Source organism: Rattus norvegicus, chromosome 2, assembly GCF_021556685.1.
Source record: "Rattus norvegicus strain SHRSP/BbbUtx chromosome 2, alternate assembly SHRSP_T2T, whole genome shotgun sequence".
Lineage (NCBI taxonomy): Eukaryota > Metazoa > Chordata > Mammalia > Rodentia > Muridae > Rattus > Rattus norvegicus.
The window spans coordinates 208,257,546-208,285,130 of record NC_141535.1 but is presented as its reverse complement, the minus strand read 5'-3'; the positions used below and the strand labels follow the sequence as shown (position 1 = coordinate 208,285,130).

At 39.4% G+C, this 27,585-nt stretch overlaps 1 long non-coding RNA gene across 6 annotated transcripts; it reads right to left on the bottom strand.

The window, feature by feature from the left end:
- Nucleotides 1–738: 738 nt before the first annotated feature.
- LOC120100927 (uncharacterized) lies at nucleotides 739–18,017 on the bottom strand. Of its 6 annotated transcripts, XR_015672469.1 has the most exons (8): nucleotides 17,914–18,017; nucleotides 13,728–13,811; nucleotides 10,506–10,703; nucleotides 10,052–10,150; nucleotides 6,286–6,587; nucleotides 6,027–6,153; nucleotides 4,550–4,871; nucleotides 739–1,643 (listed from the first exon to the last, which is right to left on the bottom strand). It is a non-coding gene; the product is annotated as an uncharacterized LOC120100927 (long non-coding RNA). The 6 variants fall into 6 exon arrangements; XR_015672471.1 differs by lacking the exons at nucleotides 6,027–6,153; nucleotides 13,728–13,811 and having other exon boundaries at nucleotides 10,052–10,146; nucleotides 17,914–17,962; XR_015672470.1 differs by lacking the exons at nucleotides 10,506–10,703; nucleotides 13,728–13,811 and having other exon boundaries at nucleotides 10,052–10,146; nucleotides 17,914–17,962.
- Between the last annotated feature and the right edge of the window lie 9,568 nt (nucleotides 18,018–27,585).

Genomic DNA, 27,585 nt, shown 5'->3' with positions numbered 1-27,585 from the left:
AAATTTCAAATGTTATGCTCATTGCTAGTGAACCTTAGGCCCCTTCCCCCTGCACAGGGGAATCAAGCCTTCAAAGGACTGAGGGCCTCGCTCCTCACATTGATGCCCAATAAGGCCATCCTCTGCTACAAGTGTGGGTGGAGCCAGGGGTCATCATTGGTCCCTGTGTGTACTCTTTGGTTGATGGCTTAGTCCCTGGGAGCTCTGGGAGGTCTGGTTGGTGGATATTGTTGTTCTTCCTATGGGGTTGCAAACCGCTTCCGCTCCTTCAGTCTTTCCCTAACTCCTCCTCCATTGCAGTCCCCGCGCGAGCTGAGTGCGGTGGTTGGCTGTGAATCTCAGGAGAGTAGTGTACATCCATCTACATTATGCCTTTGTCATCTTCCTCCCTCATCATCCTCTTTTATCCCTTTCCACGCCTTCTGGAGCTGTTCTTCCCCCAAAGCCCTGCTTTTACTTTCATATGATTTTTTTAAAACAACCCACCAACTTTAGCAACAGGGCCAGATGTGCCACGTGATAGGGAGTTATACACTGGAGCACAGATAGCTTACTTTTGGCTACATCAAAGAAGAAATCTCAACTCCTCCCCCAGCATCTATTAACTGCCAACAAACTCCTCAGGAGTGGTGTTTTGTGGTGTTTTGTGAGACCCTCCTACATGCAAATTTCATGGACTTGGGATATTCTGTAGATTTAAGTTTTCCCCATCCCCTCCCTCATTTTGTACTATAAAGGCTTTTTCTTTTATCTGTTTTTTCCTCCATCTTTATTAAATTGGGTATTTCTTATTTACATTTCAATTGTTATTCCCTTTCCCGGTTTCCAGGCCAACATCCCCCTAACCCCTACCCCTCCCCTTCTTTATGGGTGTTCCCTCCCCATCCTCCCCCCATTACCGCCCTCCCCCCAACAATCACGTTCACTGGGGGTTCAGTCTTAGCAGGACCCAGGGCTTCTCCTTCCACTGGTGCTCTTACTAGGCTATTCATTGCTACCTATGAGGTCAGAGTCCAGGGTCAGTCCATGTATAGTCTTTAGGTAGTGGCTTAGTCCCTGGAAGCTCTGGTTGCTTGGCATTGTTGTACATATGGGGTCTCGAGCCCCTTCAAGCTCTTCGAGTTCTTTCTCTGATTCCTTCAACGGGGGTCCTATTCTCAGTTCAGTGGTTTGCTGCTGGCATTCGCCAGCTTGGCAGAGGAACAAGTGTGTTGCCATCTTCCGTAGAATTAGTTTCCTATGTCACAAAGGAAGGCTAAACTTAGATTGTCCCTATAAAATTCCTTTTACATCGTATATTCTCTATTACAGTTTTAAGCCCCTCTAAAACTCAACCTTCCTGGAGATGTGAAACTTGACCGAATGTAGGAAGAACAATGAACATGTTCATCAAGCTCCTAGGTGAGACAAACCGCCTTCGCTGAGTGACACGCGGATGCTGTGTTTCCTGTCTGGTGCTGATTCACGGTATTGAACACTTCCCTGTAGTTTGTTTGTGCGTGAGCACTTGGAAGCTTGCTGGAATCGCATCTCTTGTTTGGAATTCGTTCAGGGATGAGAAACGTTCACACCTCAAAACAAGCCCTTTTTCTTCCTGACAGAGCAGCTCGGCCACCGTAAATTCGGGAAGTTATCGAGTGAGCCTGCCAGGAGGTAGGGGATTTAGAAAATATTTTCAGTCAGATAATATTTTCTCCCAAATATGGAAAATAAAAAACCTTTCTTTATAATACACTGTCAAGAATGACAAAGGGAAAATAGAACCAAGTGAAAAAGCAGCCTTAAGGAAGCCTAACCGGGACCGGAGCATCTCAAAGAAAGGCAGTATCTGGCTCGAATCAGAGATGCATGGCACAAGTTGACTGACTTTACTCGTCTCAGAAAAAGTCAGACCACTTATACTGAAAACTAGGACTCGGGATGTAAATTATTCACGGTTCATTAGTCTAAGACAAGCATTTCTCCAGCTTAGCTCCATGCTTGAGAAAAGCGACATATTGAACCCTGTTTTACTGAGAAGCTCAAAACGGCAATTAACGGTCTTGAGCTGCATATAAAACCCAATACGAACTGCATTTACAAGAAAATTGTGTGAGAATCAAATTATGTTATCTTTGGTTTGAAGAACTAAGAAATAATTGCCAATAAGTATTCATGTATAGGACCAAATTTTTTTTGAAACAAGTTATTTTAATTACTACCAGTGTTAGGAGTACGTGAGGGTGATTTTATTAGATTCAATGTGTTTAGTGGCACTGACTGGAGCTCCTATTCTTGACGAGACATTGGAAATTATTTTATTCTTGCATTGTTCAGCACAGACCACTACTATAATAAAACTATATTATATTCATCTTTCACTTTGCAGTACAAAAAAAAAACTCTCCTAAAAATACAGAAATACAGAGCCAAATGACACATTGCAAAGTCTTATTTTGAAAAGGTGCAGAGCATATACCAAATGAAATAAGAAGTAGATAATGTGTTTAAAGGCCATGAACTCTTTCCCTCTATTCATATTAGAAAAATGCTTGTCTGTGTTAGAGCCCTGAAAAAGCGTGGGCTAGTTTTATCTGTCCTCTCTACTTCAAAACGTCCCGATGCTTGAAGCGCATCTGTCCCCTTTCAAATGCCTTCTCGCCAGGTTGCAAACAAACATTTCAGAAAGAAACTAAAAAAGAGCTCATGTGGGCCACTAAAAGCAAACAAAATAAACTATAAACGCTCCTTCTACCGTAAGCTCTAATAAGTTCTCTGGAAACTCACCCAGGCAGAGACATCATTCTTCCTGGTGAACACCATAGAAATCCAGTATATCTGAGGTTGGCATTCGTGGACTGCCTTTCACCCCCATCTACAGTTAACTGCCTTCTCGCTCAGGGCTATTTTCCCCTTCCAGTCCTTGTAAATTGTCTGCTCTCAGAACACCTAAAGGCTGGGCGCGCATACATCTAGATTGTAGCTCCGACGAGAGCAAGATTCAGGGGAGACACCTCAACCTTTCTATGAACAACTGATGCTATAAATTAACACCCTGAAAGAGTTCCGTTGACTGCTAATTTCTTATTTTCCTACCATGAAAAAGCTTTCAGGTAGTCTTGTGAAAATCAGAAAGAGATGTGAACTGTAGTTATAAAAATAAATCTTCAGAAAGGAGAGAAAAGAATGGAGAGAAGGTTCTCATTTACCTTCATCATAACCTTATTAGCATTTCTCTGTGAGCAGTTCAAGTATCAGACCGTAGTCCTATGACTCTGTCTCATAAATATGTCAAGTGCAAAGTATAGCGATTTTAATAGCCTGTGTTGGTGGACCATCATGGATTTAATTAAGAGACAACTAGTATATGAAATATGACACAAAAGCACAAGTCTTAATGGAGAAATGTTTTACTGCAGATTTAAATCAGGACCACAGACTTAATGATGATCCAGGCACAGAAAATCTACTTACATTTAATTAATGCAGACTAGTGCAGACCTGTTCATACACAAGGAGAAACACAGACATTAAAAGAAAAAAAAACCTTTGTGATTTAAGATTCTCAAAGTACACTGCTTTATTTATAAGGTTATGCAAACATGGGTTATTAATAGCTTATTGTTTTGAATTTTATGATATGAGATACTTAGAGTAAGCTGTATAAAAGTCCTTTAAAACAGTACTTCTAGCCTCCTCATTTTCTGTAATAAAAAGCCACCTCCTTTGCTTCTTGCCAAAAAAGAAAAAAATTAGTGAATGCAGCGTTAGCCATTTTAGTCAGACAACGACTGCAGCAATATGAAGTCTTGTCCCTTGGAGAAGTGCTCCTTCTCTAACTTACTTTACAGAGACAGAGTGGGGACTAAGCCCTGGGGACTCTTCGTATTACTTGGAACATTCCTTGTTTGGTAGCTTCTTGTGACTGACACATAGTCTGTCTGAAACTCTACTATCATAATAGGAGAAAGCATCCTCAGAAACTTCATGCATTTGTTTTCCTGTGCCCCCTTTAAGTCACTGACACTTTTATCCATGTATATAATGCCATTTTTACCCTTCAGTGCCCTCTACTATAGATAGCCCGTCTTTCCTCTCTTGCTCAAACCTTTCTCCTTCCTCACAAGTCCCCTACTAGCTTCCTGTCTCTGCAACACAGAGTTCAATGGGTGGCTTGAATGAATACAGGTGAAGAGTTATTTCCTGAGCACAGGAACACCAGGGGCTACACCACTGACACACTTTCTCCCCAGCTACCATAAACTAAGAATCTCTTACGAAGGAGTAGGGCCCCACGAGCTCTGCCCCTTCCTCCGTGAAGTGTACATAGACTAAAGACCATAATTCTTATTACATTTAAAGGATGCGCAGAGTTTTTATAAAGTAAAACTTTGTAGTGCTCAGCTCTCAACTGATTTAAGAGCAAATTACTTGTCTCAACTCCTCAGCTGGGCTCATAGTTCCTTTTCTATTTTTATTTTATTTTATTTTATTTTATTATTTCATGACTGGATATCCTGCATCCCAGACTGATATCCAACTTTTGTCTGTGGCAAAGGAGGATCCTTACCTTCTGCCCCGCCTGCCTCCTGCATTCCCATCACACCTCTTTTATGCAGTCCTGGTGCTCAAGCTCAAGGGCTTCGCGAATGCTACGCAAGCACTTGTGCACAGTCCGTATTTATATTCTTTGTCTTGTTTAGCCTTGTAGTTTTTCCTCAAACTTCCTTCAAGGGTGTCTTAGCAATTCTTCTAAGGTTTTCCATGAGAGAGGAGTGCAAGCGCTTCCGAGAGCCTTCCGTTTAGTCTGCAATGTTTTGTTTCATGACTGTGTCTATCCCAGCTCTCCCAGGAGACTCTTTTCTCAATATATTCTTCTCAGTTATCTCTTTCTTCATCCATAATATTAAACATTAAGAATAATTACTCACTCGCGCCTCTGTTTGTTGATTACTGATGTACATTTTACCCTTTGCTAATCTAATTATTTCCTTCCATGCACTTGTGTGTCTCCTCCACACTAGTATAGATGGTGCTGAAACTTAAACCCAGGACTTCAGATGTTGGCACCCCATGCCCCAATCTATGTGCCCAGCATTCCTGATATACCTTATAAAAACATTCTCATTCAATATCCTTTTATATAACAAATTGAATCATTCTACTACATGTCTTTATTTTATTTGCACATTTTAGGGAAAAACATGTTCTATTGAGCTCCTTTCTTTCCTCATTTCTTGCATAGTTACCTCTTTGCTGGGGAACCACATTTTAATGGAAAAAGAGAATAGATTCTGTGTTATTTTCTAAATCTATTTTTGTTGACATATGCTTGTTTAGAATGCACTTTATGACTTGCACATATAGACATTCTATTTTATTCTTGCAAATAAAAAGATGCCTATACGTGACTACATAAATAAAGGAACATATTCAAACTCTGACCACTCGTCTCTTTGATCTAAGTTTCAAATGCCACTAAGTATGTCAAGTTTTCTCTGCTGATTTGGGCAGCTTTTGGAGACTTTGATTGGGGTAACCTTTAAGAAGTTGGTTGTTTCAAAAAGTTGTTAAAACAATCATAGCTTTTATTAACTTTACATTACCTAAAATAATCACTGCAATGGGACTTTAATAATTAGAGAGCAGGTTTTTAACAGAATTCACCTTTCTGGCACGAAATGGCCAGAAACTAATTATTCTGCATCATCAAATATCAAATTAAACCTTTAAAGTAGCACACACAGTGAGATTGGATGAATATTTTAAGTCATCTTAACATTCTTTATGATGAATATCAATTTAGACATTAAAAAGACAAAACTCAAATACTGGTTTAACAAAACGTACCAAAGGAATTTTCCAATTTCTAAAATATACTCCTCAAAAGTAAAGTAGTGTTCCCCAAGTTAGCAGCCCTGTGACAGCTTCCGGTGCGTTTTTATTTGTTTATAACCTAGTACTGACCCAGATGCCCTGCAGCTGGGTATGGATTACATGAGTTGGGGTTGGACAAGAGAGAATGGTGGCTGGATTTCTCCTACTACCTCAGCTCTTTTGTGAGTTCCAGGAATGCAATCACAACTGCTCCAGTTTCTGTGTTGCAGAGACATGTTGAACCCAAAGGACACTGGTGTACACCATACGCCACACTCATCTTTGAAATCTTGGTTTCTGAGAAAAAATTAATTTATCTTGCTTCTGTTGTTTCCTCTGCCAGGTAAAATACCAGTGCCTAATGAATTGCTCAAATGCTACACAGTTGACTAAGAACCTAGCTTTGTAAGAAAGACCATTGTAACTTACAGTTATATGGCGCTTCCTAGACTGTAAGCAATATCCGCACATCTTCTGTTAGCTGCATAAGGAACACTGGAACGAGGCTACATTTTCATGTTTATAAATTGTTGGCTCACTTTGCTTGTTCATATGACAATGAATGTTTTTCTATTTATTCAGTGCCATGAGGTAGGCCCTGACACCTTTCTTTGTCTCTGTGAGCTGGAGACAATGTGGTAACAGAATAGTCGTGAAATCAAGCCCTTTCTAGCAGGAGAAATCAGGAGGTAGTGTGGAATCATCAGGCAAAAAGAGTCATCCATTTTGCTCTGTAAAATAGTACTGAGAAATTAATATTCTGCTCAAAGATGCAAAGGCATTTGACATAAAACAAATATGAATGACTAGAAAATTAACAATAAACTGTATAGCTTCCTTAAAACTGAGGGAAAATAGATATTTGAATTCTTGGTCACCATCGAACCAGGCAGCTTTTTAAAAAGTGCCATGCAGTGTTGATCAGGGTCACAAGAAGTGAGAATTTCAAAATTCAGTTGTTTTCTTTCTGATTGAGACTGGAACTGCTTGCCTGCAGCTTCCTATAAACTGATAAACTGATCGGAATTTGGATCCAACTTCCTTATAGAGACTTAAATAATACACTTTAAATTCAGCCACACAGAGAGGACTGAGATTATACCATGCTGGCTTTCATTCTCTCTATTCTGGTTTTTCTCCCTCGGTTTTCCCAGCTACATCTTCCTGCTTTAATTCTCTCTTCGTTGTTGTGAGGCTAAATACTGTCCAGGGATCCCCTCTGGTCTCTCCAGTCATATCTTTTCTGTCTTTGTTACTTATTAAGGAGCTCACTGGGGGCAAACTAATTACCTTTCTGAGTCTCAACATCTTCATTTGTTAAACAAACAAAACAAAACTTCACCCCCAATGAAACAGCCTCAGAGATTTGCTGAAGGTTAATTCAGATGGCACACGTCAATGGCTGTGCCTGTTACTCAGATGGGACTCAACAAGGTAAGTCTTACTACTATAGGTACTGTAAGAGAGGTAAGATAAGATGTTCTGGAAATGCACAAAGGCTGGAGATCAAATCATAAGAGAATTAGTTATCAAGTTTCACAAGTGATATCACCTTTCATTTTGTTGAGTAGTAAGAGCTTAACAAAAGGAAAATATTCAATGGGGAGGTCTGGACATATGTTTTAAGTGTATTGACCAGCCATTTATATCAAATAATCTGTTGATTTCTTTCAATAATTTAGTTGATCAAATTAAATAACTCAATTGATTTACTATTCCACACTATTTTTATACAAAGTGCTACATTTGTTTTCTTTTGATTTAGGATTTTAGATTCTGATTCATAGAGTCGATTTCCTGTAGGAAGAAAATGCTATAAACTATAACACTGCATTTAAGTGAATATAAAGTCGGCTGTATTAAACAACTGAATACATTAAATTTGTGTAGATGGAAAATAGTGGAAATTGCTTTACAAAGAACATTTTATCTTAAACCATTATCAGCTACTGGGAGATTTCTTCCACTGCATTTTAAATAATAATCATACAAAGAGTGTATAAAATGTGTATGCCATGTTCTCTCCTCCTACATGTAATGGAACAAAATATCTCTATTACTTTCTAAACTTCTGGGGCAATAACTTCCATAGTTGATTTTTCCAGTACAGCTAGTCTCCCAGAGGCTGATGGGCTTCTCTCCATGAGCGACTCCTATGACTGTTGACTGAATGGCAACACTGTCACCCGGGTAAAACCACAAAAGGAGAATTTACTGCTATAAAATACTAACACTACGATTACTTTGTTTGACCCAGAATTTTTTGAGTAAGCAACTTGCTTCCTCTTGACACAGCGTCTCGTGGTGCGAGACGGCAGAGTCTTTAACAGGTAGTTCAGTGCCTCTGTGTCCCCCAAGGGCATTATGAGAACTTCAGCCTCTCTGGTTTCCTTCTACAGACTGAATCCATCCCTTCTAGATGGGTGATGCCTGTCACCATCTGCCATGAGTCCCAGTCACAGCTGAGTCAATGCCCAGGCCTTGCTCTTGGATGTCTGACACTGTGAATGAACAAGCCTTTTGGATTTCTGACATCAGCTTACCTCAAGTATTTCATTAGAGTAGCGGAAAACAGATTAATCCCATTGCAGTGTAGGGAATGGAACAATGTTATATAAAAGTGGATGCTTGTTAAGAGTCAGTAATATGTGTATGAATATGTATAAATTCATGAGCTTATAGGTACAGAGAGTTTGGTATAGCAAGATTTATCGGGATGTGTATACACGTGGCTTAACATACAAAATTACATCTCCTCGCTTCTTCAGCTAAAAGGCCTGAAAGCAAAAGGCCTACAAGTAGCAAATTTATCTGATTTCCAAATTTTATTATCTAGTTCGGTTGCCCAAGAAATGGAGTCAGAATATCGGAAGAATGGCAGATTCTAGGACTGGTGCAACATGGAAGGATGCTGTTTCCTGCCTTGTTTCCTCCGGCTTGCTTTGGGATTTGGGGGTGCAGGTGATCTCTCTCTCTCTCTCTCTCTCTCTCTCTCTCTCTCTCTCTCTCTCTCTCTCTCTCTCTCTCTCTTTGGTCTTTTTTAAGCAAGAGATAGCTGCCTCAAGAGAAAATGTCTGTATTGGGCCATAGAATAATTTTCAAGTATTCCCACCAAGGCACCTGAAAGGAAGAGAGAGGCAGCTGTAGGATAGATGAAGCAGAGGGAAATAAAGTAAGAGGGAACTTAAAACGAAATTAAAAGATTATAACAGTAGTAACTGGAATTCAAAATGTGTGTATTTGTTATAACAAACGTGGCCGGAAAGACTGTACAAGAAATGATATGTCACAGCCCGTGACTTTTTTTGGATCAGTGATTTTTATGTTGGTGAACTTATTTCGGAGTCAAAAATACTACAAAAGTAACAAGCAGCGGTGGCCATAGCATTTGCAGAAGAAGCAGCTGAAAAGAGGTAAAGAATGCTCGCTGGTGACTGCTGTTAAACTCACGCTCCTTCCTTTTTAGGAGAATAGTGGTGATTGTTGCGTTCATTATTTTGCAGGGCGGTAATAGAGAGAATCAACTACACACACACACACACACACACACACACACACGTATGCAGATATGTTTAATTTCTAAATCTTATCCCTCTAAAGTTACAAGAATATTCACAAGAAACAAAGAGAGAAAGAGCCAGAGGCAGGTGGCAGATACCTGTAATAAGCTTCAGTAGAACAATTTTTTTGAATAAGCCCACTTGTCGGCCATGGCATTTTTGCTAGTTTTTTGGAAGTACCCATAGTTTTGACATCTTTATAAAAATTTTGACAAGTATACATTAAAGTTTGTGTGCACTTTTTGAACCTTCATGGCTTAGCGATGTCAAATTGGGGAAGGCAGTGTGGAAGTGTGCCTCACTTGCTCACAGGGTGAAGATTCATCCTTTATCATTTATTTCTTTGCAAGGAGATAATTGAGAGGCTCTCAGTGTTAAATTGTTTGCACTCTGTTAAATGATTTGATGCTGATGGGACCCAGATGCCCTGAAAAATGTTCCCACACCCTTGATAGATCCCTCCATACACTCATTATTGTCTTAGCATGGATGAACATATTAACAAATTCTAGGTCACCATCTGCAAAGATGTTATGTTGTGCCAACTTTGGATATGTGCATTCTTACAAATTCTGAATAAATGGATGTCCTTTGAGAGATGTAATAGCAAAAGAGTATAATGATTAATAACATACCTTTGTTGTTACAAATCCAGCAAAAGAGTTCTGCAGATCCACCTACCCATTAATTGTGTGACTTTGAATAAGTCACATCATTCCATAGATCCCAGCTTTCTTGTGGAAAAAAAAAAAGGAAAAATCAATAACTCTCCAGTTCATTATAAGGATTTGATAAGTATTATGTAAAAGGCCCAGTGCCAAGTATATAGTCAGTGATTTAACAACTAAATGGTTCTGTTTCGAATATCACATAGTAACTTTGCAAATGTAAGAAAAAACACATTTTCATTTATTTTCTAACTGTGCTTTCTAAACTCCTGCATTGCATGGCCGTTATTCCTGAATTAGCCATTCTATGCTAAAGGGAGGCACACGGGACTCAAAAATGAAAAATGGTCACAAACATCAGAGGGTAAAAGACATGTGCAAGGCTCAGCAGGCAAATAAAACCTACAAGCCCCACAGATACCTGTATGCCTCATGTATTCCAACAGCTGTCCTTGTTTGGGCATAAGAGTCTCCAACCAGGGGAGGTACAACAAGCTGGAAAGAGAACTCCAGGGATGCACCTTTCATGGGTTCTTAACCATGCTAGGAGTGTGCTTCTGAGTGATTTAGCTGTCTTTGATTTATCCATGTTTTCATGAGCAAGCCCTCAGCCATGTTCCTGCCACTATGATAAAACCGCATTTCTTAAAATTGTTATTACTACCCTCTCTAGGGTAAATAGACAACTTTTCATATCTCTCCATGAAAATCAAGTAAAACAAATACTCATTTTTGAGATCATTTTTCCCAATAGAAAGAATAGATATAAAAGTAAAATCTCTAGGGAAGTAACTTATTGTACTTTCCTCACTTCCACAGCACATATCTATAGTATTGAATCTTAAAAAAAAAAAAAGGACTTCCTGATATGAAGAAAAACTAAGCGAAGTGAATATTGGATGTCCATGAAGGGGACACTGATGTCACCCCCTCCAACACACAGGGAACATTTTAGAACAAGGGGCAAAAATGTAGGAGTTGGAGAAAGGGATAGTACATTGTGGAACACTGTCTTTCTGGGACTACGTGGCCATTGCATTCTTGAACTGACAGAAGCTGTGATCACTAGCACTTGACCTATACAGGGCTGCCCTGATCAATTCACCTCATGGAGCAAGAAGGAACGTTTGAGGCCCCATATGTCCTCAAGTAACTAAAGGCAGTCAATGGTTGTCAGGGGAGGGAGAAACATTTTCTTCAGTAGTGTAGCCACTGGTCAATGCTCCTGTAAGTAACTTCCTTATTCTTCCTCCTGTGATCAACCTACCTAGTGAAGCCCACTGGGTTATGGATAGATAAACATTGCAGAAGTAGAAAGCAGACAAGATAGAATGATTACTCCAACAATGATGGGATGGAGATTGAAGAAATACATATGAGGGTAGGCAAACACCATGGAAATACATTATATACATATATTAATAATGGAACCCATTATATACATATATTAATGATGAAGTCCTTCTATTAAGCAACTTGTACTTTAAAAAGTAAAGAATGAAAAGTAGGCTAGGCATAGAAGTGGACTTGTCCTTTGATGCTGAGCAGACTATGGGGAGAGAGGGTGGGTAGGGTGAGATCCCTTCCACCGTAAACAGAGGCTCAGTGAGGCCAGTAAAGCAGGCAGGCATACTCACTTCAACAAGTGCTACACAATATGTTGAGTATGAGGAAAATATTCTGGCCGTGCCTTTTCAAACTGATCTGGAATCCGTGGTATGGCTGGGACACTAATATCCCTACTGCCTCTCATGAGGTGAATGCCAGCCGGTATACCAAAAAGATGTCAGTAGACTCTGAAGTAAAGGCTGAGAACACTGAGTAGAGAACAATATGATAAAATATTTAAATGACTCCGAAGTTTCCAGAGGGCTGAGACCATGCTCAGATGAAACAGGAGCCATTGCAGCGAAATCCAAAATGCAAACCTTTATCATTAACTCCCACAAGATAGCAATCAGGCAGACAAAAGAGAGGCCAATTCCATGAATGGCCTGCTGTCTCTCTGACAGAAAGCTGCCCAAGGCTAACTACCCCACCTGGTATCTGGCACCTACTTGAAGAGAATCTTGGAGGGACTATTGGGCTTTACTGGGCTAAGACTTCGTCTTCACAGCAGGAAAAAACATCTACAGCAACAACTCCATTTTTTGAAAAGAGAAAAAAAAAATCCTGGCCTCCACCACTCTGCATTTTGATAAGCCGTGGTTTTCTACAAAGATCCTCTGTTGCAAAAATATTCTTGATAAGGGATGAGAACTATAGCTATTTGTGGATGTAAAGGCACTTCTTAAAATATAGTTAGATTACGCTTGTTCAGAAAACCATAGGTAGTGGGTTCTCCTCCAAGACCCATGAATTCACTATCCCTGGGCCTAGGCAGCAGCTAGGCTTCAATAGCAGGTATGATTTTCCTCTTGTTGAACAGGCCGTAAGTTCTGTTTGGAGAGATGTTGGTTCCTGAGAAGGTCTGTGTCAGTGCTGCATGTTTAGGGTTTTAGAAGCAAGCTGCTTATTGTTGTGATTCATGGGCACCATGGCTGGTGCAACTACAGCATAAACTCCTGCACCAAAAGCACGGCACCATTACAGAAGAGGGAGTAGCAGGAGTAAGATCCGGAAGAACAGGGACATGGCTGTAAGTAAGTGTCTCCTATCAATGTCAGAAGCTGCATCCATAAAGGCTCACTAACACGACTACCTAAACATGAGCTGAGTGTGAAGGAGAGCAAGGCATGTTCATGTGGACAGGAGAACTCCCAGGAGGCCTCAATCATCCACAAAGACTAATGAGCAACGTAGAAATGCCGAGAGGAAGAGAAATCGTCTCCTCCCAGGTAAGAGCATGTGGGTTGGTTATGCAATACCAAATGGTCAGCTTTGAAAACGTACATATATGGAAAACGATAGGAACTGAGCAGGTCATACATTGTATTAAGTGTGTGTGTGTGTGTGTGTGTGTGTATGTGTGTATGTGTGTACATATGTGTATGTATAACAGCAACTAAAGAAAAAGACTGAACTTGAGGAGGGACTGAAGCCATGTGGAGGGTTTGGAGAAAGAAAGAAAGGGACAAATAATATGATTATATTATAATCTCACAGAATTGTGTTGTGTGTTCACGTGTATGTATTTATACTTTCACTACACCTTCAAATTTTCAGTTATGGTTGTGTGTGTGTGTGTGTGTGTGTGTGTGTGTGTGTGTGTGTGTGGTGTATCAGAAAAGAACTGATGACTGTTTTGCCCCAACAATTGTCCTATGTGTCTGGACTCAAAAAATTCAAAAATCCTGAACTAGAATTAAACAAAGGTGAACTTTCCCCTCTAGTCAAGAGAAAGCTTATTTCATTGTCTCTGTGGCTTCCCACTCAGTCAGTAATCCTCAATGCCTTCAACTCCCTTTAACCAGAAAACGCTACATGGAATTTTCCAAGGATGGGGTTGGTTTGGACTAAGAGTATGCTCTCTCACCCCTCATTCTGGCCTCCATACAGATATTAAAATTTGGCTTTTGACCTCTCAACACAGTTTACTAATTTATAAAGGATATAGTCCAAACTTGAGCTTCCTAGCAGCAGGTAGCAACCTACTAAGCTAACACTGAAGGGAAAGAACCTAGGCAACTCTGAGGACATTCACCTGTCACCAAGGAGGACCTCCCATGATGCCAATCAGTAGAAACACCTGTGCCATTCACTTATCGTTTTCAGGGACTTCCGGAGACTAGGAAAACAATGTAAAAGAGGTTTCAAATCATGAGTGGTAAGTGTTACGTGTAACACCTGAAAGTCCACCCGGGGTTCCCTTCCTATGCATGTTGTTGGGTATGCATTAAGGATATAGAGGGTCCAGCACCTCAGACAGCTCACTGGAGAGGATTCTTCACGGAAGAATGGAAGCACATACCAGCTGAGCTACTACAAGTGTGATTACTCAGTTTCTGTGTTAACATTTGCAACATCCTGTATGCTTGCTTCATTCATGCTTTGGCAGGTATGTCTGGGGGAAAGATTGGATTTGATACAAAAATCAAATCGGTTCTCCAACCTTGGCTAATGTTTATTTTTGACAAAATATTTTGACACATGAGAAACATTTCAGACTGTGAACTTTGTCTTAATTTCTGTCCACCCTAATGAATTTATTTTTAATTCAGTAGGAGAAGTTAGCGATATGTGGCCATTGCCTTTAGATCATTTCAACATAGCAAAATATACCTCAGGTAGCACACGTTCTATCCACTAGTTCTATGAATGTTCACTCTGAAACATTAGACTCCTTTTTGGGATATACAGAGAAAGAAAAATATGTCTCTGCTCATGAAAATTTTACTAGAGAACAGTTTGTCTATGGAATTTGGAAAAAGACCTGAGTCCAGTAGCAACTAGAGGCACAGAGGACATGCCATTGCAGACAGCAAACGGATAGGGAAAACCATATCCTGAAACTCACAGCTAATTCTGTTCTTGCTTTATTTTCTTTTATTTCATGCTACTGTTTTATTAGATGTGTGTTTATATTCTAATGAGAGAGAAAGAGAAAGGGTGTGAATTTGTGCTAATGGGGAGTCAGGGAGGATCTGGAAGGAGGATCATGTAGAGAGCAAACCAAACTCAGGATATGTTGTATGTACATATCTGTTTTCAATGAAGAAAAACCTATTCTTCTTAAACACAAACAACTGTACAAAGAACAAGTATCAAAGCATCCTGTGATTGCCATGAATCAAGAAAAAAACAAAGAAGAAACAAAGCAGAAGATCTTGTTAGAAGTGGGAGGACATCCCCGTAATTCCAGAACCTGGTACACTCAGGCAGGAAATCCTCAAGGTCAGCCTAAGCTGTCTAGTAAGACACTGTCTCCAAAGCAACAGACGAGGGACAGTGGCGTAGTCACATGTGAGCACTGACAAAATAAACTCAGCGTCCCTGCTACAGGAATGAATAGTTAAACTATCTGTATCTCCTGGCTCTGAGAGTGGTGGCTTTGCTACAAAACAAACCAGGAAGCCCTATTTTATCCTTTCCCCCTCAAGAAAGGACTCAACAAAGTAGAGATTACAGAATTACCAGTTTCCTCATAGCATCCAGTCTAGAGTCAAGACCCACCTCCTTAAAGCCTGTCCCAATTCACCAGCTCCAGACAAACCCTGAAGTAAAGAAGTTCGAAGACTTTTACTGAGATGCTCACAAGCTAATCAGGCAGCAAGGGCAGTGAGCTCCAAGGGAGTTGAACAGATATGAGTAAGTGCATCACATCACTTTGCCTCTTCATTCTCATTTATTACACTTTAAAAAGCCATATATATTCATTTATTACACTTCATGCATGTACTCATTGATTTACCAATTATATATACATTTTTGACAAAACGTCCCCCAATTTATCCACTCTTATATACCTATCAAATTTATATACCTATCAAATTCCTTCTTCTCAAATTTTCCTCCAGCTTTCATACCTTTATTTTTTGTATGTGACCCATTGTATTTAGTGATGGTTGCCTGCATGAACATAAGTGGAAGAATATTATGAAATCTTATATTTCAAACCTGAAATGCTTAAACCTTAGCAGTAAAAATTTAATTATGTACACATTAAATTCTATGAAATCTTTTGTATTTTATGATGCATCCTGCAGAAAACAACAATAGTGCTAAATTATATTTGCATGGTAAAGGATCCTACTCATCAGTTATTTCTCAGATAATAATATTTATTAGAGAATTACAGTTCCTATTGAGGTTGAAATCTGCTACTCATTAAACATGTTCTCTTGACTCAGACACAATGAGAAACTCTTTTTTTTAATGCCAAAGGTTAAAATGTTTTAAGAGAGCTATTGTGGTCTTGGTTCTATTTATTTACCTCTGGTTTTCAGATGAAGAAATATTGTTAGCATATTATCACTTCCTTTGATCCTTGGTTTTCCAATGTCTTAATATACTCTGTAAATCCAAATACTCTACAATTATTTGTTACCGTCTCTTGACCAACATTTCAGGTCAAGCATGGAAGATATTCCGAATTTGGAACTATATTGTCTAGTTATTGCCTCAATTCAAAAGTACATCAAATGCTCTCACAATTTTGATGTAAATTGATCTGATAGAAAGACAGACAGAATAGAATCTGTAACAGATTCTTACTATATTTTTTATCTTAAATATATACATTTTCTATTATTCAAAATGTCTCTTCATTAATCTAATAGCAAAAAAAGGGCACTTAAATAACAGAATTTCTGTTTTCTCAAAATGATATGAAAGACATTTTCTCTGATCACTTGTTCCTGTTAGAGCATAGGTAGATCCAGGTATCTATGAAGCTGTCAACGATTGAGTTTCTCCATGTCTGAAGATGCTAGCTGCTGATGTTATATTTTTTGAACTTCAGATTTCATGTTTGGCCCTAAATCTTATTCTCCCAAAGGCATTTTAATTACTCTATAATATTTTTGATTTCTAATATACTTAAATTTTATGTCTCACAAAAACAAAAGAAAAACAAAATCATGCATTCAAGTAGAAAATAAGGAAATTATTGGGTTTTTCCTCTAGATAAAAGGGATTAAAAACAGCTTTCAGAGGTGGTCATTATTAAAAAAATGTAGCTAGTAATAAATAACTCAGCCATATCTTTTTCATTTTGACAGTAGAAAAATTTTCTGTCAAAGGTCTTTTTGAAATCTTGGCATTGTCTTTAACATAACTCCAAACCAATATCTAAGAATACTATTAAAGATAATGTATTCATCTGGCATGACTTAATGACAAAAATCTTATCTTTCCCCCTCTTAAGTTTTCAGAGATATACCATATTATCATTTTATAATATTTTCTGTCACAGCATCAAGCTCAGTAGCTCATGGGAGTCACTAACTTTACCCTGGGTTTTAAAACATGCATGGTGTATGCTAATTCTGTCCTTCTCCTTGGTTGCTATTTGACACAGCTTTCTATATATCACCTGAATTGGTTTATCAATTTCATCTTAACCCAATTAAAAAATTAATAAATTCTTCACCAAACTCTAAGAACAAGTGTTTGAGCAGAAAAGTTTGAGAATGTGACCCTTTGATGTCCCCATGCCACAAACCCTTTGGGATTGACTACTTACAGGAAAATACATCAGTGAAATGTTCCAATTAAGCCAGTTGCTTTCAAAATGTTGATAGCAAGTTATACGAAGAAATACATTTGACATTCACCTCTCTTCTGTTCTCTGTTACACTCACCCACACACACCTAATTTTACTATAAGGTATTTCTAATCTTTTCTAGAACAAAAGTGAGGGCAAACCCCATTATATTATTTTTTGGCCTACAAACAATGCAGTCACAACCGATGGTTAAAAAATTACTACCTAGCACAGCATTTGCATTCTTCCTGTGTCTGAACCTGATATTTCACAGGCATCTTTGTAACTCTGTCTTCACTTTGGATAGAAGTTAAATTCATTGACCTGCGTTTTTGTAACAATACCCACATTGCATTGGCAGAAAACAGCAGTACTTTAGCCTTTAGTCTTCATGCACACGGCAAGCTTCTAAGGTATCATTATGAAAGGATGAGAGCTAAGGTTACCTTTACCTCTGCACTATCATTATTGCCAGCCAGTCAGGAGCAAACAAGAGCCAGGCAAAGGTTGAGGCAGTTCTCCTCTCAGGCATGACCCCATGAGTCCTATCCGTGTTTACTTCACTGGTCAAAACAAGTCACATTAACTCCCAAAGGTCCACGTTACCACACACATCTTACCTCATTGCAAGTCTAAATACAGGAAAAATAGAAAAGTGCTCTTAAGAAGTAGCACAATGCTTACCAAAGCCTGGGATGGGTTTAAGTCTCTCATCTAAGCGAGCCATGAGTCTAAAGAACAGGAAGCCTGGTTGTCAGTTTTCTCTGCAGTCTCCACTTCTTCCTCCTGGGTTGTCCTGCCTCATCATTCTCCATATATGGCATGCTTGGAGTAAGTGTTCATGGCTTGCTCTAGAAGTTGAGAAGTTGAGGTTGGAGGATAGGTCACTCACTTTTGTGCTTGTTCTAAGAGCCTAGTTTTGCCTTCCATCCCCAAGCTCCCAGAATAACAAATCTGAGACTAAAAATTTATTTACAAACACCTCAGCCATAAGATTTGGTATATTCTTGGACTAGCCCCTGAATCAATATCCCGTTAATTCTGTTATAAGTTCTGTCATGTGGCAGGTTACCAGGTTACCTCTGCTTCGGTTGCATGTATCCTCCTTGGGGTTCCAAATCCTTTGGGGGCACATTCATCTGGGCTAGGCTCTGTCTCAGAATCCTTTCTGACTACTGGCTGTTCCACTTTCCATTCTACCTTTTCCTATAGGCCACAGGTATTTTATTGACAAATGATACATACACACAGGACATAAGGTGGTCTCTCCACAGCTTGTCTTACAAACACAAAGGCCTTAGTTCATTCCTAAAACTCACAGTTTTAAAAGGCCACCATTATGATATGTGATTAGAATCAAAGAACTGGAGAAATTGAGACAAACAGATCCCTAAAGGTGACAGGCCTACTCGCCCGTACTTCTAGTCTACTTATCTAGTTCTAGAAAGATTGTCTCAGTCAAAACAAGCAACAGCAGCAGCAGCAGCAGCAGCAACAACAACAACAACAACAACAAAAGGTTAGAGCCCAAAATGGCACTTGAGTTGTCCTTTGGCTTCCTCAAATAGGTACCCACCTTGTACATGAACCATTACCACAGGTATACACAGGAATGGGAAAATCATTGGTCATTATATTGTAAATTCGTTTTTGCTCTATGCTGATAGATATTCAGTTAAATGAGTTTCTCAGATGTAAATGTAAATATTCAAAAATTATTTTGTTTTCAACCCAATGTTTAATACTTTGATGTATCTCCTTGTATTTTCCACACATCCACCCCATGCCTCACTCTCATTAGACACATATTGACTTACAAACCTTTTTCTAATCAATATTGCTCCATTAGAAGGAATTGCTGATTGTTACTATCGTAATTGGGGCTTTGCTCTGAAATTAATTAATAGATTTTAACATGGGAATGAAAAACCAAAGCATCGACTTGATCTTACTTGGATAGGCTTTGTAAAACAGGCCTTTGCTCCTCAAAATCTTCCATGAGAAGTGGTGGTCTCTCTAATCCAATGAAGAAGGTCCTCAGGTCCCTGTAATTCCTGCTTGCAAAAGAGGTAAACTCTTCTTACCTTCTTATTGTTATAGCTTTTCAAATTAAGAAATGAACTCCGACACACAGCTTTCCAGTCTCTGCTCCTTGAGGTCCAAGCTTATTACTGACTTGTGTATCTTTCCAATTCCTGCAAGTACTGGATTTGTACAAAGTTTGGAATTTTATAACATGGGCCATCTTCCTACTGACACCAGCAGTCTCTGGCTGCTGTTGGCAGGACACCTCATTTTCTTTCTAACTGTCCTCTGATAGATACCCATATGCTAAGCATGCCAGTGCAATTTAGAATCCCATCCAACACTCACATTATACTGCAGTTATTGAAAGCACAATGGGTTACTTTGCATTCAGGCTATGCCTCAAGTGTGGGTCAGCTGGAACTCTGTGCAAGTTCATTTCTTACTCCTTGACAACTCAGAGCATTTGTCCAGGTTCTCTGATGGAAGTCCTCTACATACAATTCAGAACATTTCTGCTTCCCTGTTCTTTGTTGCACCACCTTAGCGCCTTATCATCATTTTCTCTAGACAAGCTTCACCAACTATAAGTCATACACCTCCATTTTGCTCACTCTGTACTTCATACTCTAATCACATGGTCATACCCAAACACAGATCCGAGTGTCATCTTTAGTCTAGCATCTGCTCTCAGCTACAAGTGTATAAATTCGGAAGAGGATAATGGATATTTACAAAGGTTTAGTCTGTTTAACATGCACACACATGCAGGAACACGTACATACTAGTAACATATTCCTCACTATCTGCTCCTCGAAGATACTGTGATATTAACATTAATATGACAGTAATTCAATATTTCTTTGAAAGTTTTCATGGAAGAGCAATACATTCCAAACTTAGTTTTGTTTCATAAAATCTTTGCTATGTGAAGCTTCATACTCAAGAAACTTGGAAAATACTCATCCAAAGGAAAGGAAAGAGTATTAGTTTGTGATTTTTCCAGAAAAAGGACATAGTTTTTATAAATGCATTGATATAAATTTTCAGAAAAGGAATATTATATATGGGTTGTCCCCAAATATTACTCTGCAGAACTCCATTTCTTCCTTCCTTCCTTCCTTCCTTCCTTCCTTCCTTCCTTCCTTCCTGCCTTTCTTTCTTTCTGCCTTTCTTTATGCATGCCTGCCTGCCTTCCTTTCTTTCTTTCTTTCTTTCTTTCTTTCTTTCTTTCTTTCTTTCTTTCTTTCTTTCTTTCTTTCTTAAGATTTGTTTATTTCATATTTGTAAGTACACAGTTGCCCTCTTCAGACAAGCCAGAAGAGGGCATTGGATTCCATGGCAGATGGTTGTGAGCCACCATGTGGTTGATGGAAATTGAACTCAGGAACTCTTGAAGAGCAGTCAGTGTGCTTAACTGCTGAACCCTCTCTGCAGCCCAGAATTCCATTTCTAAAGGTAAGTTTTTGTCATTTTGAGATAAGATCTTGCCTAGTGAACTAGTTTTAGGAATGCTATTTTGGATTTTGAAGAACCTAAAACATTGGCAAACTTAAACTAATCAAGAACCAAATTCCTAACTCTAAAACAATATCACACACACACACACACACACACACACACACACACACACACACACTCTCTCTCTCTCTCTCTCTCTCTCATACACACACTCACACACACACACTCTCACACACTCACACACACACACTCACACACACACAGACACACTCTCAAACATACACTCATACACACTGAACTTTACCTCTATAACTCTGTCTACTCTTTCACAGCAGATCACTGGAAAAAGGCGTCCCTGAGTCTCAACATTCTTTTTATTTATTGAATATATTTTTATTTACATTTCAAATGTTATCTATCCCCTTTCCTGGTTTCCTGTCCATAAATCTCCCATCCCATTCCCTTTCCCCCTTCTTCTATGAGGGTGTTCCCCCACCCATCCACCCACCCCTTCTTGCCTCCCCACCTTGACACTCTCTTACATTGAGGGGTCCACCTTGGCAGGACCAAGGGCTTATCCCCATTGGTGGTCAACAAGGCCATCCTCTGCTACATATGCGGCTAGGGCCATGGGTCTCTCCATGGATTGTGGTTTAGTTCCTGGGAGCTCTGGTTGGTTGATATTTTTGTTCTTATGGGGTTGCAAACCCCTTCAGCTCTTTCAATCCTTTCTGTAACTTCTCCATTGGGAACCCCGTTCTCAGTTCAATGGATGGATGCAAGCATCCGCTTCTGTATTTGTCAAGCTCTGGCAGAGCCTCTCAGGAAACAGCTATATTGGGTTCCTGTCAGCATGCACTTCTTGGCATCAACAATATTGTCTGGCTTTGGTGGCTGTATGTGTGTGGGCTGGATCCCTAGATGGGGCAATCTCTGGATGGCCTTTCCGTCAGTTTTTGCTCCAAACTTTTGCCTCTGTCTTTCCTCCTATGAATATTTTTGTTCTCCCTTTTAAGAAGAACTGAAGCATCCATACTTTGGTTGCCCTTCTTCTTGAGTTTCATGTAGTCTTTGGGTTGTATCTTGGGTATTCTGAGCTTTAGAGCTAATATCCAGTTATCAATGAGTGCATAATCATATGTGGGTTTTAATTTTCTCTGACTGTAGAATGGCTCCTGCTTTGACAGACAGAGGCCAGGCAAGATTTTGCTGCCCTCAATACAATTCAAGTCTGAGTTGTGCTCACAGGACCAGAGATCAGGTCTTGGGTCCCCAGGAGTCCTACCAAAGGAAATCATCTTCTCGATTCTATGAAGTCTCTACCCAACTGTGTGCCCCTCTCTGCAGCCAGAGAATAAAAATAATGCCAAAGACAAACAAAAGATTTTGCTTGCTGGCCAAATTTCCGATCAATAGAGCAGTTGGGAGAGAGCCAAGGTTTAGAAGCTTGCATGTGGAGAGGTCCACAGATCATTGTAGGTGAACAGAGCCATAAATACACCAACACAGTTGGCACAACTGATTGTAGTGCTTTTGGTAAGCTTGGAGCAGAGCCTATATATTGAATGGTCCTGGAAATTAGCACAACCCTCTCCTCAAAGTGAGTGTAGGTGACGTCCTAGGTCACACGCAAGATCATCTATGATCCCAAGTAGGAAAGCAAGTAAACTTTGCTACTATACATAAGTTGTGGTTAAGTTAGCAGGTTGAGTATAGTAATTCTAGCAAGCTGTGTGATTAATGAAGACAATCTGCAGAGCATCAATCAAATACCAGGATCTAGTATGTTGCTCCCGTTTGCCACACCTAGAAAGAGTTAACAAATAACCATGTAGCTCTCTGGAAATAGTTATTAGAAGTCATAAATTATTGCCAGTACCAATTTTAAGTAGATGCTCCTATCAATTTGCAGGGAAAATGGCAATTTTCGGGAGGGGAAAGGTTATAAGCCATTTGTAACAATACAGGAAGAATGGATATGTAAATGAATGCATGGCTTCTATTCTGAAAGCAGGGTTCAATGGAAAAGATTGACTATCAAATCCTGAGGCTCAGCCCCACTATAGTTGCTCACACTTCCTATCTATAAGCAAATGTGGTTGTCATTTCAAAATTTATTATTAACATTCGAGAAAAAGATGCAAGTTCCTTTACAAACAGGATATTTTTCTTTACCGGAATTACTTTTGAAACAAAGGAAAAAGAGAGAAGCATAGTACAATGCACAAATCTTTTTGTTGTTTTTCTTTTCTTTTTCAAGACATTTTCACTCCAAAGCCCAGGGTGGCCTTGAACTCATGATTCTCCTGCCTCAGTGTCTTGACAATTTGTGGGTCTTAACTGATTACTTCAGGTGTTTTGGCAAATGTGTGTTACCATGTCAGAAATACTGCAATCACAACACACATCATCTAAGTCATTCTAGTGAGTTCCACAACACTTCCCACTTCCAACTGTCAGCTTCTCTTCCCCATCCACGTATACTGGTCTTCTCTGCTCTGACTTTCATATGTTAGAATCCCACACTGTGTGCTCCCGGTGTCATGATACTTGCCATTCAGCATAAAGGTTGTAAAGTTCATCGATACTAGTCGGTGAAGTTAATAGTACTCTTAGGTTTGAAAGTAATATAATATACATTGACTGTATAAATACACTTCTGTTTGTGGATAGTGACTTGACTCTTGTGAGATAAACTGTTAAAACATTCTGATATGTTAAACTTGTTATGTTTTTGTGAACATATATTTGTTTTCATCCTGAGAAAAAAAACCTGATTTCTTGCCTCAGAGATTGGTACATGTTTGCTTTGTTAAAAGTGTCAAATAGTTTTGTGAATGGATTAGACAGAGATTTTGTGTTAATGCAGTTTCATTAATATTTCCAGAAGTTACAAAGTTAATAATGTTTTGATACATTTTCTTGTATGCAGTCAATCTTTTTCTCTACCTTATTTTTGCTGAAGAATTACTCTTAAAACCTCTATAAAAATACTGATTTTATATGCACATATGTTGCTATATACACATATGTATATAATACATATAACATATATATGTACTTATATTATAGTACAGCATAGGCAATGAGTGCACACTAAATTAAACATAAACTTTCCCAGTAATTTGAAAAAGTTAAGATGATTGTGGGAATTTCTGAACATATTTCTCTATCCATTGAGAAGTTGGGAAATAGACATAAGGTGGGAGTCTATATGATCCTTGCTATTCATCTACCATGGACATTTAGTCAGTACCTTCCTACGTTACATAATGATTGCTACATGTAAATCTACCTGAGTGACAAATAAGAGGCATTCTGGGTAGAAATGGAACAATGAACAATACTATATATTCCACACAGAGAACAATTAACAATACTATATGTTCCACATAGAGAACAAGAGTAAAATATGAACTTTACTATTAAAATGTGAATCTAGGTACAGGTTCTGGTACAAGCTATGTGTAGAACTTGCAAAAGGTCTCTGAGAGTCTGCTAGTCTGTATAAAAGGTACAAAGTGTCACTTCTCTCAGAAGCGTCCTACGGAAGGATCTCAAACTGGACCAGAACTCTTACTATAGTGTCCCACCTTTTAAAACTCTTTGATAATTTCATAGAGGTATACAATGTACTTTTATCACATGCACTTTTGCTCCCCCCATTTAAAAATGGTTCCTTCCAATAACTATTTCTTCCTTCTGATCCTTGCAGAGTCCAGTTAGAGTTGCCAGTAAGTGCACAGATACAGTGTCCTCTGGTAGAGCATAAAAACTTGCCAGTGACTACACCTTGAAAAGATGAACTCTCCATCCCAGAGTGCCAGGAGCTCCTCAGTTTGGGGCAGGGCCTCAAAGCTCCTTCCCCATCGATACTGACTTGTTGAGCAGCTTGTTCTAGAGCAGGTCCTGTCCAGGCAACTACTTTATACTTACACAGGAGAGGTCCTTTCACGTCCAGAAAACAATGATTCATCACAGTCCTCCCTGACCGACTGCTCTTACAGCGTTCCCTCTCTCTCTTCAGTGACATCTCTTGAGCCTTCCAGGTAAGACAGAGATACAGACGTTGCATTTTAAGTCTCAGTAAGATGTTGTTTTGATGAAGGTTAAGAGCTGCGACAATCTCTAAGTATAAGGATAAGTATTTAGAAGGCAGTATTAAATAGTTAGTCATCATTTGCTGTCAATTATAAGAATTTTGTTTTGGCTTGCCCCATCCGGGGCTTTATGACTCAGAATTCCTAAAGGCTGGGCACTCTATTCCTGGCCTTTATGTCAATAAATTGCATCATTGTTGTGTTTAACTTCACACCTCAGGCCTAGCCCTAAATACCTCTGGCCTACTCAAACTCTGATGTGAGGATGTGCTAACCCATCCCAGTTAGAAATAGCTGTTAAGGTGTAGCAAATGAACAAGTTAACCCGTTAAATACCAAGCAGGGCATGACAGCATTTTATATCCGTTCAATCGTCAAAATAACCATAAGGGATTGCTGGGTCTGTTTTATAAGTATGGAAATCCAATCTCAATAGAGTAACACTTCACTGCAGACTGTGAAGCTATGTTGTTCACTAGCTTAAAAAAATACAGGTTTATTTCATGTAGTAAAACATCTTTTTTCCTTCATTATTAACAGAAACACACTCTTTCAATCTTTATTCCTTTCAGTTTCTACTAAGGAAAATCAGAGACTAAGGCCATAGTAGGGACAGAGAAAGGGCTTCATGTGACCTCATTTGTCGGAGTTACTCCATTAGAAGGGCTTATATGAACAGAATAATAGACAGAAGTGTCAAAACCTTGTGGAACTGTATTTGCAAATAGTGATCTCAGAGTACCTGAACTTTGCTCTCCAAGACTGAGGGGATAAATGTATATGGCTACTGAGTTAGTTTAGATATGTGAATCATGAGTTTGTGGAAACATATCCTTATGATTAGAAACAGACATTAGTATTAAAGGCACTTGTTTTAAAAATGATGTCCAACTTTAGCTGTTCAAGACAAAGGATGGACCTGGATCTGTGTGACAGTGGACCAGGAGAATGAGTTTTGTTTGAATTTTGAAGTTTACGTTATTTATTATTGAAAGTCATTTTTACTACTATGCCCCAAGAAGAGTTCCCAGGCTCTGGTTCACCGGGATCTATAATGTCTGCTGTCTCTTATGATTTCTCAGGTACTGTGTTCTACATACTAGCCTGGACTTGAAGATAATTGAGATTCTCATATTTTCTTTTAATACATTCAGTAAATTTGTAAGGACAATAACCCATCATTTTACAGAAGGTACAAGTGGGGATCCAGGAAGTCAATCATTATTCTTAAGCATTAGGACCCATAAGGAGTGGAGAGGAGCCTAATTCAAGTCAGGTTGGCAAAAAGTCGATATCCTTGGCAGTACACTGTCCTGCTTGCCCGCTTCTCTGTTGTACCTGGCCACCTGGGCTCATAATGCGTCAACCTCAAAGCATATTTTTTGTAGCAGATAGAGTTGTTCCCCAAGCCTCTCCAGCAGCAATTCTCAAACTTTACACTGCATAAATATCACGTGGAAGCTTGTGAAAAAATGCTGATTTGCCACCTGACCATGCTTGGGATGTGATGGAGAAGTTGAGGCACACATGTTAGGCATGAAAAGAGACACAGTGAGGAAAAGCTCTGCCTGCCATTGACTGCTCCCCTGCTACCAGGAAGTAATGTTTTCAAATAGCTGGTGCCACACAGAAACCAGGCTGAGGGCAGCGGGCTGAGACTTCCTTCTCTGGTAGGTAATTATGAGATTTTCAAACTTCCGCTATTCAGCGGAATTCCATTGTTAGTATACAGAATTACCAACTAATTCAGAGTCATGCTCAAGTGCTTCAGAATGGATCCAAATACAAATATTGGAAGAGTTAAACCACAAGTGCAGTTTTGCCTTTGACTGATTTTAGAAGGAGATGTATGTAGGATTATAACAACTTACCACACATTGTTACATAATCCGTTTTATAACAAGTGGATCAAAACATGTCCAAGTAAGAGTAGTGTGTTAAAGCACTCCCTACCTCAGTGTCTACCACTCAACATAATATCCATACTTCTTTTTTTTATTTTATTTTATTTTTTTTATTATCTTGAGTATTTCTTATATACATTTCAAGTGTTATTCCCTTTCCCGGTTTCCGGACAGACATCACCCTCCCCCCTCCCCTTCCTTGTGGGTGTTCCCCTCCCAAACCTCCCCCCATTGCCACCCTCCCCGCATAGTCTAGTTCACTGGGGGTTCAGTCTTAGCAGGACCCAGGGCTTCCCCTTCCACTGGTGCTCTTACTAGGATATTCATTGCTACCTATGAGGTCAGAGTGCAGGGTCAGTCCATGTATAGTCTTTAGGTAGTGGCTTAGTCCCTGGAAGCTCTGGTTGCTTGACATTGTTGTACTTTTGGGGTCTCGAGCACCTTCAAGCTCTTCCAGTTCTTTCTCTGATTCCTTCAACGGGGGACCTATTCTCAGTTCAGTGGTTTGCTGCTGGCATTCGCCTCTGTATTTGCTGTATTCTGGCTGTGTCTCTCAGGAGCGATCTACATCCGGCTCCTGTCGGTCTGCACTTCTTTGCTTCATCCATCTTGTCTAATTGGGTGGCTGTATATGTATGGGCCACCTGTGGGGCAGGCTCTGAATGGGTGTTCCTTCAGTCTCTGTTTTAATCTTTGCCTCTCCCTTCCCTGCCAAGGGTATTCTTGTTCCCCTTTTAAAGAAGGAGTGAAGCATTCACATTTTGATCGTCCGTCTTGAGTTTCCTTTGTTCTAGGGATCTAGGGTAATTCAAGCATTTGGGCTAATAGCCACTTATCAATGAGTGCATACCATGTATGTCTTTCTG